Genomic DNA, 10,750 nt, shown 5'->3' on the forward strand with positions numbered 1-10,750 from the left:
ATATATATATATATATATATATATATATATATATATATATATATATATATATATTTTGGTATCAAAATAAATATTTGATACCAAAATAAATATATATATATATTTATTTATATATATATAAATATATATATATAACTGCCATTATAAAACCTGGAAGAGCCAGGGCTTTTATATATATTTTATATATATATATAAAAATATATATCTGAAAGGAGAAATTCATATACATCTAACAGTGGTGGTGCAGACTTACACAAATGTTTGCCCCTATTTGCAATGCTACCTGAGGAAAGAGAGATTTCACAAATAAAAAGTATGGTGTATGATGGTGTACAAACACTACATCACTGTCTTCCTTACCTATTTATGCTCTTACTAGTTTCTTTAACAAATGCTCTGAATCAGGATTACAGACTCAGGGGGTGTTTACATGACACCATTTTCAACTGAAAACAGAAAACTTTTTATGCCATTTAGCTGTTCATTTGAAGGTTTTTGAAAGTGCATGTTTTTGAAAACAATACCATTATTGCAACTGCTGGCCTGGCATGCTTAATAGAGCGTTTTTAGTCGAATTCAAGTTTAAACTGAGATGATTTTGACAGCATTCAAAACTGGCTGAGATGATATTTCAAGTTTGCAGGTTCAGTCTCAAACTTGTCATCAGCAAGGTTGCATGACTCATGGAGAAATGTTTGTCTGAAAGGTATGGATCTCTCTCTCTCTCTCTCTCTCTCACTGTAATGGTATTTGTTGGGTTTGATAAGCTCCTCTCTGACGAAGTGGACACAGAGACAAAGGCCGCCTGCTGCATTCTTCTGAACCCAGAGTTTAACACATGCTCAGATAACAGAAAGGTATTTACAGCACACTTTACTGTTACCTCAGAAAAAAAAATGGCCTGACTCTAGAGCTTATAACTAATACTGCATAAAATGTCAGAAGAGCATTTACGCAATAGTCCTTTTAGTTTATTGAATAGAAATAATTTTATGTGCTGGAATTGACTGGCTAAGACTCTCCATCTGTCAGCCACTGTTATATACATGAAAAGGAAAAGGACAAAGCAAGATTTAAATGATGTCAGTAAAAGCGAAGTGAGGTTATTGGGCTGTTGTTATCGCAGTGATGTGAGTTTAATGTGTGCAGAATAGACTGCAGTCAGTGTGACTGTGAGTGTATCAGTGAACGGCAGGCCTGTCCATCTGAAGTCCCGCTGGGATTCCTCTGGCTGTGTCTCATTGTGCTGGGCCCTGTAAGACAAAGGGTTAAGTAAATGTTTGGGGAAGATAAGGCTACTCCTACTGACAGCATGCAGACTTCATGGACCGGGCTCCACTACGGCCAGATACGTACTCTCAAACAGGCGCACAGACACACTCCTCCTCACTTTTGCCTCTTTCTCAATTACAAATTTTCTCCCATCTCTCTCAGGATTACTTTATCATTCTGCTCGAGTCAATGACGGTGTATGTACAGATTTGTGAATAAGACACTTTATATTCTAACAATGCACTGCATTTTCCTGTCCCCATCATAGTTCATGATTGTTTTCTTCTATCTCAATATCAAAAATGAGTGAACACTGGATGAATTTTAACTATGAGCTGATGTTGCAATTTTTGCCATGTTCGCTGACTGCTAAGCAGTGACTTCTAACATCAAGAAATGGCACTCTAAAAGACAGGAGGTAAAACTCAATGTAGTCTAAACATTCTTTGCTCTCTTTTTTATACAGTGAAAGTGTTATATATGCTAATTAATTTGCAATGTTTTTTCTAAATTCACATTAAATACATAAGATTATTAAGATTTTTATACAAAGTTAATAGATTACACTATTAGGCTACTTTACCAGATAACTAACATAATCTATAAAGTTGCAAAATGCATTTACTTGCAAATATTTGAGAACTGAAATATTTCATGATATATTTTGGGAATATTTTGAATTAAAAAAAAAAAAAAACAGTAGCCATGATAAAAAAAAATGCATGGTTTCACTGTTTATAATGGGACTTGTATTGGTTTTACTGAAAGAAATGTAATGGACCCTCTTGGTCCATTTTGTTAAAACCAATAAATCCTAATGGAATATGTCCAAAAACACACTACAGAAAACCATAAAATGTTCTGTGATTGTGTTTTTATTTATTATCATTAATAATTTATTTATTTATTTAGTAGGGACATACGTCTATATCAGTTGTGGCTGCTGTGTGTCCCATGACATGCATGAGAGCCCCAATCCCCAATCAACCCCCACCGACCCACACCTCGTGCCCCCTCAAAAATGATCTCCTGGGGCCTCATTTAATAAAACTCTCTATAGATTTCATCCTAAAAGTGTACGTAGGCACAAAAGCTAGATTTTGCATATGCACAAATGTTTTCAGATTTATAAAACCATGCATACGCCAGAACCTGCGCAAAAAGTCCCTATATAAATCCCAGTAAGGGGAAGATTGTGAGTACATGCATTTCCAGCTCGTCTCCTCCCTGAAATAACCATATATGGAGCTTGCAATGCTTAGTTTTACTTAGTTTTACCCGTTCTGTTCCAAAAATACTCCTTCCGGTTTGTCACAAGTTTCAGAAAGTTTTTTTTCGAGTATGGCTCTGTGTGACGTTAGATGGAGCGGAATTTCCTTATATGGGTCCTAGGGCACTTCTGCCGGTAGAGCGCGCGCTCCCGTGCCTAACCTGATTTTACCAAGTGAGACATGTTCCTGGGACAACATCGTTGTTGACCCTGGAACAACATTGTGATTAACCAATCAGATTTGAAGAACCAGTTTATAGATTTTGTGAAGTTTATGCTTAAAATCAGTGTTTGGTGCTTTTACATCAGTGTCATTCATCTATCATTTCCTCTGATTTTAGGGATTACTCATGGTTAAGGTTAGGTTTAGGTGTAGGGATATGGTTAAGAATATATTTTTGGAGTAAAATGTTGTTCCAGGGTCAACAAAATATGTTGACCTAGGAACACATCGGACTTGGCAAAATCAGGACGTGCGCGCTCCCGTATAGCAGAGCACTGAGTGAGAGCACAACAGGCATTCGCTGATCGGAGCGATTCACTGATCAGAGCGAGAGAGTCGCGAAATGTCACAAAAGAAGTGTGTTTTTGGTTGCCAGGGCAAGACAACCCTGCACAGATTACAAAAAAAAAAAAAAAACAGCATTAAGGGACCAGTGGATGGAGTTTATTTTTACAGAGCATCAACGGAGTTGTGCAAGTGTTTGTGTTTGTTCCCTGCATTTCGAAGATGCTTGTTTTACAAACAAAGCCCAGTTTGACGCCGGATTTGCACATCGTTTATTTCTTAAGGATAATGCAGTCCAAACGAAAAAGGGTCACGATCGTGTGTTGGAACCGCATGCGGTGAGTAAAACTGCTTCAAATATCTCTGTGTTGTTAACTTAGCTATCGGCGCGTAAGCACATCAAGTAAACTGCACTTTCCACATGTACAGCTTAAAAAAAACAACAACAAAAAAAAAACACGACAAAGTGGAACTTAGTCATTTTCCAAAACCGCTAAGCAAATATATACAGTTTCAGTACATACCACATAGAGATGTCATTGCTGATGCTGCTCTTGTTAAATTTCAGCCTCTGGATCTGATTCTGGATCATAAATATACGCTGAATCTGACTGTTAGCCATGGTTTGTTTTGGTTTGTTTTTCCTCACGGTAAAGTCACAGCTTCCAAACGCTCTCAACGCAAAAGCCTACTGGCGCTCGTGATTCTTTAGCTCCGCCCACACGTCACGCCTCCAGCCGGTCGTGTTTTTCCGGGAAAAATCGGTACAGACTATCTTTCTCTTATGAATATAATAAAACTAAATACTTTTTGGAGTTATGAAGGATGCAGTACTACTCTATAGGTACTCAAGATTAACAGGATATTGAGTGAAAATGAGCATTTCACCCCCCCCCCCCCCCCCTTTAAATCATAGCATAGCCTAACACAGGAAAATTAAGTAGCCTAGTGTTAATAAAATGATGTAATTATGTTTTTTGTAAAATTGTGTAATTTTAGTGTTTATCTCCATTAATGCGAGTGGAGTATTTAATGTAAATGTGTATATCGACATGAAAACAGAGTTTAAAATCGCTGTTTATTTAATTACTTTTCTCACTCCAGGAAAAAGAGTTTGTACGCATGGTCTAACAGGGCTATTCAAATCTTGCCCTGGAGGGCCAATGCGGTGTAGAGTTTGGCTCCAACCCTAGTCAAACACACCTGAGCATGCTAATCAATGGATTTGGGATCATTAGAAAATCACAGGCAGGTGACTTTGATCAGGGTTGGAGCCAAACTCTGCACCGCATTGGCCCTCCAGGGCAAGATTTGAGTAGCCCTGGTCTAGAATGTCCGCAAGCTGTGTACATATTTACAGCAAGTTTATTTTTTATAAATCACAATATGTCCGTGAAAAATTGCGTACACATGTTTCTATGCACATTTTGTGCGGACGCAACATTTATAAATGAGACCCCTGGACACTACATTACAAAATTATTTGTCAATAAAAATGAAACAAAATTCATTTTAGTTGAAATTGTTATAGTCAATCCCCCACCCAGTTAATGTGGTCTAGAACCGCTCCTGGCTGTTCCAGTTGCTATCTCAAGCTACAAGACTGAAAGTCTGGCCAGGAAAACAGACTTGCACACACTCATTCCTATTTTCTTTAATGTGCTCTGTTCAGTTTTTCCTACTCTTAAAACAAGCTATGTCCCACAGTGCTCTGATAAGAGAGAGGCTGTGTCAAGGTTTTTTTTTTTTTTTTTTTTTTGGAGGGTGTGTGGCAGTTATTTAAGCTATGACATTGGTTCTATATGTGTCATGTATGTGGGTACATTACATTGATGTGTACAACACATCAGCGCTATTAGCATCACGGAAAATAGCTATCAAACAATGTTGCATTAACAAAACATTGTTTAGTGTCATTTTATGGCTATTTATGACAGCTTGTGAACTGAAGGTGGGCCTACAAATACAAAAAGGTCCTGTTATTTGCCATTAACATGTTTTCTTGGCCATTGTACCATAGTAAAACTGTTCCTATACTCATTTTTGTATGTGTACTATGGAAATGGAATGATTCTTTGGCATGCATGCACCATGTGGTAATACCCTGTTAATTTTTGAATTGGCTTGAAGAACCATGTAAATGCCATGGTACACTAATATGGTAATCATTCAGTGGCATGGTATATAAGAAAATGCCATGGTGTTTCCAAATGATAACATCACGGTACCACCACAGTACTTTTTTAAGGGTCAACCCAGCACAGGCTCATTCAGTCAGTTCCAGCGAAGACAAATGAGCCCTGAAAATACATAAACTACCCACTTTCCGTTTACTTCTTACTTTCACACATATTAAAATTATGGCCTACATTTTACACACATAGAAGGTCATAAATTTAACCACAGACGTCAACTACACAATGAAGTGCTGCCATTGATGTGTTCTCGCCATGCACAAACAGTGAACACTTTCTGTACACAGTTAGACGTTTTGTTTTTCTCCATAATTGGGCTGTAGAATAAACACAGAGGTTAGGTTGAGGAGCAGGGATGTCAGATAGTTTACGGAGACTTCATTCATGTACGGTCAAGTCTGATTCAGCCAACAGCTAATAAGTACGGCGAACGTCCCGTCAAATTGTTAGAGATGTCTAGAGCAGCTCGGTTAATGATACACAGTCCTTGATTTGCGCGAGCTGCTAAATAGCAGTAACATTAGTTCAGCTGTTTTAATGGTCTTGTTAGCATGTCAATAAAAGATTAGTATATCAAATGATCCATCACCTGCCACCTTAGTTATGAAGAGCTAGCACCGGCAAAAATGGGGGGAAAACAGTCAGTTTTGTTTAAAACTGTTCTTGGATCAGCGTGAATCATAATGCATATAGTGGGGGTGCATCCTTTCTCAGCCAGGGAAGATTTAGGCGGACAGCTGTTTGAAACGGGGGAATACATTCATGAACGTGGAAATTAGCTTGTGCTCTTTGGGTAATCTACACCTTTGGGAGGACTGGGAATCTTAAAAACACACGCCTATCCTTCTCTCACTCCCCCCACTCTGTCCATCTCTCGCTCTTCCTCTGATTCTTCGTTTCACACACATACACTCACATAAACACATTCAGACGTTCTTTATATCTCTCTTTCCTTTTGCTTTACCCTCTCGCCCATTGCTATGACCCTTGTTTCTCCCACTTACTTTCTCTCCATTCTCTCTCTGTCTTTCTCCCTCCCTCCTGCTGGTTTTATCAGTGGTCCTGTTCAGTGTCCTACTGTCATGTCTTGATGTGATTTATGTCATGGGCTGTTAAGTTTACTTATCTCCTCCCCCTACACACACACACACTGAGGAGTTGGCTCCTACTTTCTAGGGCTCAGCCATCTTGGCTCCTCTGTTGCCCAGCACCCTGACCTGGGCAGAGTGAGCAGGAGTGTTTTTGTGTGTGAGAATGCTGGTGTCAGTCAAGAGTATGGGGGACTGAAAATAATTGAATGGTGTTTAGTGGACAGTCAGAGATAGTGATGTCACTCATGAAGCATTAGATTTTCTCCCTGATATGATCCTATCCTATCCTATCCTGGTCTATCCTGTCATATCCTGGCCTAGCCTGTCCTATCTTATCCCATCCCATTCTCTCCTGGCCTATCCTTTCCTTTCCTTCCCTATCCTATCCTTTCTCAATCCTGTCTTGGCCTGATTTATCTTAACCTGTCCCATCTTGACTTATCTCATCCTGGTCTACCCTATATCTTGTCCAGGCCTACTGTATGTTGGCCTATCCTATCCTGTCTTGTCCAGGCCTTTTCTATCCTATCCTATCTTCTCCTGTCCTGTCTAATCCAGGCCTTTCCTATCCTATCCTTTCCTATCCTACCCCACCATACCCTACCCTACCCTGTCCTGTCCTGTCCTGTCCCGTCCAGACCTGTCCAGTCCTAACTAACCCTACTCATTCCTGATCTAACTCGTCCAATCCTAGCCAATCATATCCTGTCCTATGCTATCCTATTCCAATTCATCATATCCTAGCTTCTCCTGATTTATTGTATCTTGTCCTAACCTGTCCTATAATATCAAACCCTGACCTATCCTGGTCTATCCTATCTTGACCTGACTTATCCATTACCATACAAAGAGAGCTGTATCCTTTTCTTCATTCCATTCTTGAAGTCTGAATCTTTGCCCCTTGACTTCATCTGGCACCAAATATGTCATTTTCTCCATCGCACAATAACTCACAGAGTATCGAGCTCCATATATATGTCGTTGTTCTTTCTGTAATTTTGAAATACTTTCATCCCAGTGTCTGCTATGAATGCATGTGATATTTGTGAGGTGCATATGTGATTTGTGTATGTGTGTGCATTGGAGAGGTCATCCACATCTCTCTTCTACACGGCTCTTAGAGCAGAGCCTTTGAAGTGCTTTTAGAACGGCCACACAGCTCTCTGCTTTACCTCTCGCTTGACAATTGTTTATTAGTTTTGAAACGGCTTTAGTGGACATCAGGCTTTCTGAGATGGCGCGTTTGAGAAGAGGACAACTCACCATTCAACCAACCCCTCCTCCCCAAGAGCAGGACCCAGGACAGTGAGTCACAGAGACCTTTGAAGGGTAAAGGGAGACTCAGGTCTGTTGGGGTAGCGAATTTGAAGGATGGAGGAATGGGTAGGATAAACGTTACATTTCGAGTAGGAGAAAGTTTGAGATGGTCGCAGAAGAAAGCTTAGGAGAGTAAAAAGACAAGTGAGAAGACCACCCTGGTGTTTAAGAGCTCATTGCGTGTGAGATTTATAGCAGTGGTTACTGTTTGTAAGAGGTCTTTGAGAGTCCTGTGGAAGTGCTAAGAGAGTGCTGTATAAACGCCTCAAGAGGATTAGGAAACTGACATTTATGTGAAGGGACAGCATGACAAAGCAGTTTTAAAAAACTGGACAACTTTGTAAGAGTGCCTTGAAGACAGTGTAAACATTGCACAAAAATCTAAATAATCCTCTTAAACAGGTAGCTGTGTTTCGTAGTTGCTGGTTGGTCATTAGCTGGATTGTTTAAAAGGATGTGCAGGTGCTGAGAGTTTTGTGCCGGGAGAAAATAGTCTTTTTTTAAACTCATTTTACAGTGAAAAATATCTAAAAAGCTTTATGATTATCATACGATTACATTCTAATTTATTTACATTCAACCTTACAGTAGAAAAACTGTCTTACATTATATGAAAACCCCTCAATAAAATATATTGATTTTGGGATATTTTAACTAGAAATCTGACAAATCTAATAAATTGGTTGTCGTGTTGGTTTGTTTTTGTAATATTGTGTTCACACAATGATGTTTTTGAGTAACCTGGAAGTGACTAGAGGGAGATTATTTGTAAGAAAAAGTAATTGTCAATTATTTTTAAAATACAGTATATTCTAACCACACTTCTATCCCCTTGACTAATATAGTCCTCATGCTAAAAAGAACAGTACAATGCTATTATTAATCAAGAAGTCACTCGAACTTGCCGTGGCTAAAATTATTACTGTGGGTGCTTTTTTTTGTCTCTGTTTTTCTGAAATCAGGAAATCAGTGCATGTCTGCATTGCAGCTGCTTCCTCCAGTGACTGTCATAAAACATGTACATGTACTTGTGAACAGGTTATGACAATTTGAATCAGTTGATATTAGTTACTTATAAGTCTTATAAGTCTCATCAAGGTTTTTAAACATTCCGTCCAAAGAAGACTAATGCAGACTTGAAAAAATAGACAGTGTGTCTCCACTTCTAAGGCATGAAATCAGAGCTACATTCCAAAAATATGTGAATTACCAAAAAAAGACCACAAACTTTGTCTATTTAAAAGTGTGTATTTAATGTTTTTAGGACTGTTACGTTACAGTCTTTTGTTTCATTGTAAGCTCTATTGAACAGTATTTCGAAGGTAATTCACTGAGCTTATACGGATCAGTCTGACCCTAGATGAACAATGCTTCTTATTGGTTTTAGATTAATAATCCATACACAGCACTAGTTTTCTTACTTAATTTTTCACAACTCTTTCTCAGGAGTTGAAGAGTTACTGAGAGTTCAGTTCATCTGTCTTCTCTCAAATAAAGAGAGACTCCCTGCAAATATGTCTAATCTTCCTTAGCTCTTTCATAACCATCACTTTTCCCTCTCTCTGTGGGACATGATACGTTCGCTCCGTCAGCTTGAGGCTTATCGCTGTGTTTAAAGGGTAAGAAAACACTGGGATGTTTGGTTTCTAATAGGCCTGTGTGGTGTAATTGGCTAATTGCTTGATTTTTCTCTGAAGGGTTCTGTGTTCTGTCACAGAGGCAGGAGGCCATAAACACATATGAGCATCTCCCTCACTGTCAAGGCTTTCTGAGTTGTAATTGGCTGAGAGCTGCACTGTCAGCTGATTGGCCGGGCTGAGGATGAATGGCCACGCTGACAACCAATGGGGCCAGATGAGGGTGAGCCGGGTGAGATATGGGACGCCGCATTCTTGAGCATAATCAAATCTTTGGAGCTTTCACTGATGGGTATGTGTTATGCTTGTTGATTTGCCTTCATTCGTCTTTACGATGAGTCCATGTTCTTATGCATTTTGTGCATGCGATGAATCATGTTGAGAGACGGCTGTATAAATCCTCAATGAGATTTTTTTGTTTTGTTTTGTTTTTTTGCCAGTGAGTGAATCAGTTTGTATCAAGAGTTCATATGCAAGAGGAACCAAGACACACCTCAAAAGATTCAAACAAGTTTTTGCAGCAAGCTAATAAAGTTTATATTGAAGAGGTTTTGGGATGAAAGGTCACCAGCTGCCCTCTGCTCAGCCTCCCCTCACCGCTCCATCTAGCGCTCCAACAGAAGTGCTGAAAATAACCTGTGATGGATGCAAATCTGAACATTTCCCTCATTCCTTCCTCCTTTCTTACTCTACCTTCCTCTGCTCATCAGACCATCTCTCGTCAACTCTATTAGTCCAGATGAAGATGGATATGGGCAGTCAGTTATTTATGGATTAGGGGCGGGGCTCTGAACCACTCTTGCCATTCTTTAATGTCCCTAAAAGCTCTTGGGCATGTTTCACATTACCATAATTATCTTCTTTTTCTTTTCTTTTTTTTCTGTTTTTAGGGCTCCTTGAACTTTTTCTTTTTTGATGTATTTATTATATATATATATATATATATACATCAAAAGTAATACTTGCTGAATAAAATTAAAACTTTATTCAACAAGTATTACTTACATTGATGAAAAGTGACACCAAAGACATTTGTAATCTTACAAAAGTTCAGTTTTAACAAAAAAAAAAAAAAAAAATAAAATATGGAGCAGCTCAAATGATAAGTCAATTAGTCTGTCCTTCAGATGAGACGTTAAACCGAGGTCCTGACTCTCTGTGGTCATTAAAAATCCCAGGATGTCTTTAGATAAAAGTAGAGGTGTGACCTCAGCATCCTGGCTAAATTCGCCCATTGACCTTTGATCATCATGGCCTCCTAACAATCCCCATATCTGCTGATTGGCTTCATCACTCCGTCTCCTCTCCACCAGTAAGCTGGTGTGTGGGTGGCGTTCTGGCGCACTATGGCTGCCGTCGCATCATCCAGGTGGATGCTGCACACTGGTGGTGGATGAGGAGATACCCTGACAATGTAAAGCGCTTTGAGTGCATAGAAAAGCCCTATATAAATGTAAGGA

General features: G+C 39.1%; 1 long non-coding RNA gene across 1 annotated transcript; it reads left to right on the forward strand.

Annotated features, from left to right (window-relative positions):
* The first annotated feature begins 9,117 nt into the window (after positions 1 to 9,117).
* On the forward strand, positions 9,118 to 10,174 carry LOC113078070 (uncharacterized). The gene is made up of 3 exons (XR_003281452.1): positions 9,118 to 9,272; positions 9,351 to 9,582; positions 9,731 to 10,174. It is a non-coding gene; the product is annotated as an uncharacterized LOC113078070 (long non-coding RNA).
* The last annotated feature ends 576 nt before the right edge of the window (positions 10,175 to 10,750 follow it).

This window comes from Carassius auratus, unplaced genomic scaffold, assembly GCF_003368295.1.
Source record: "Carassius auratus strain Wakin unplaced genomic scaffold, ASM336829v1 scaf_tig00024134, whole genome shotgun sequence".
NCBI lineage: Eukaryota > Metazoa > Chordata > Actinopteri > Cypriniformes > Cyprinidae > Carassius > Carassius auratus.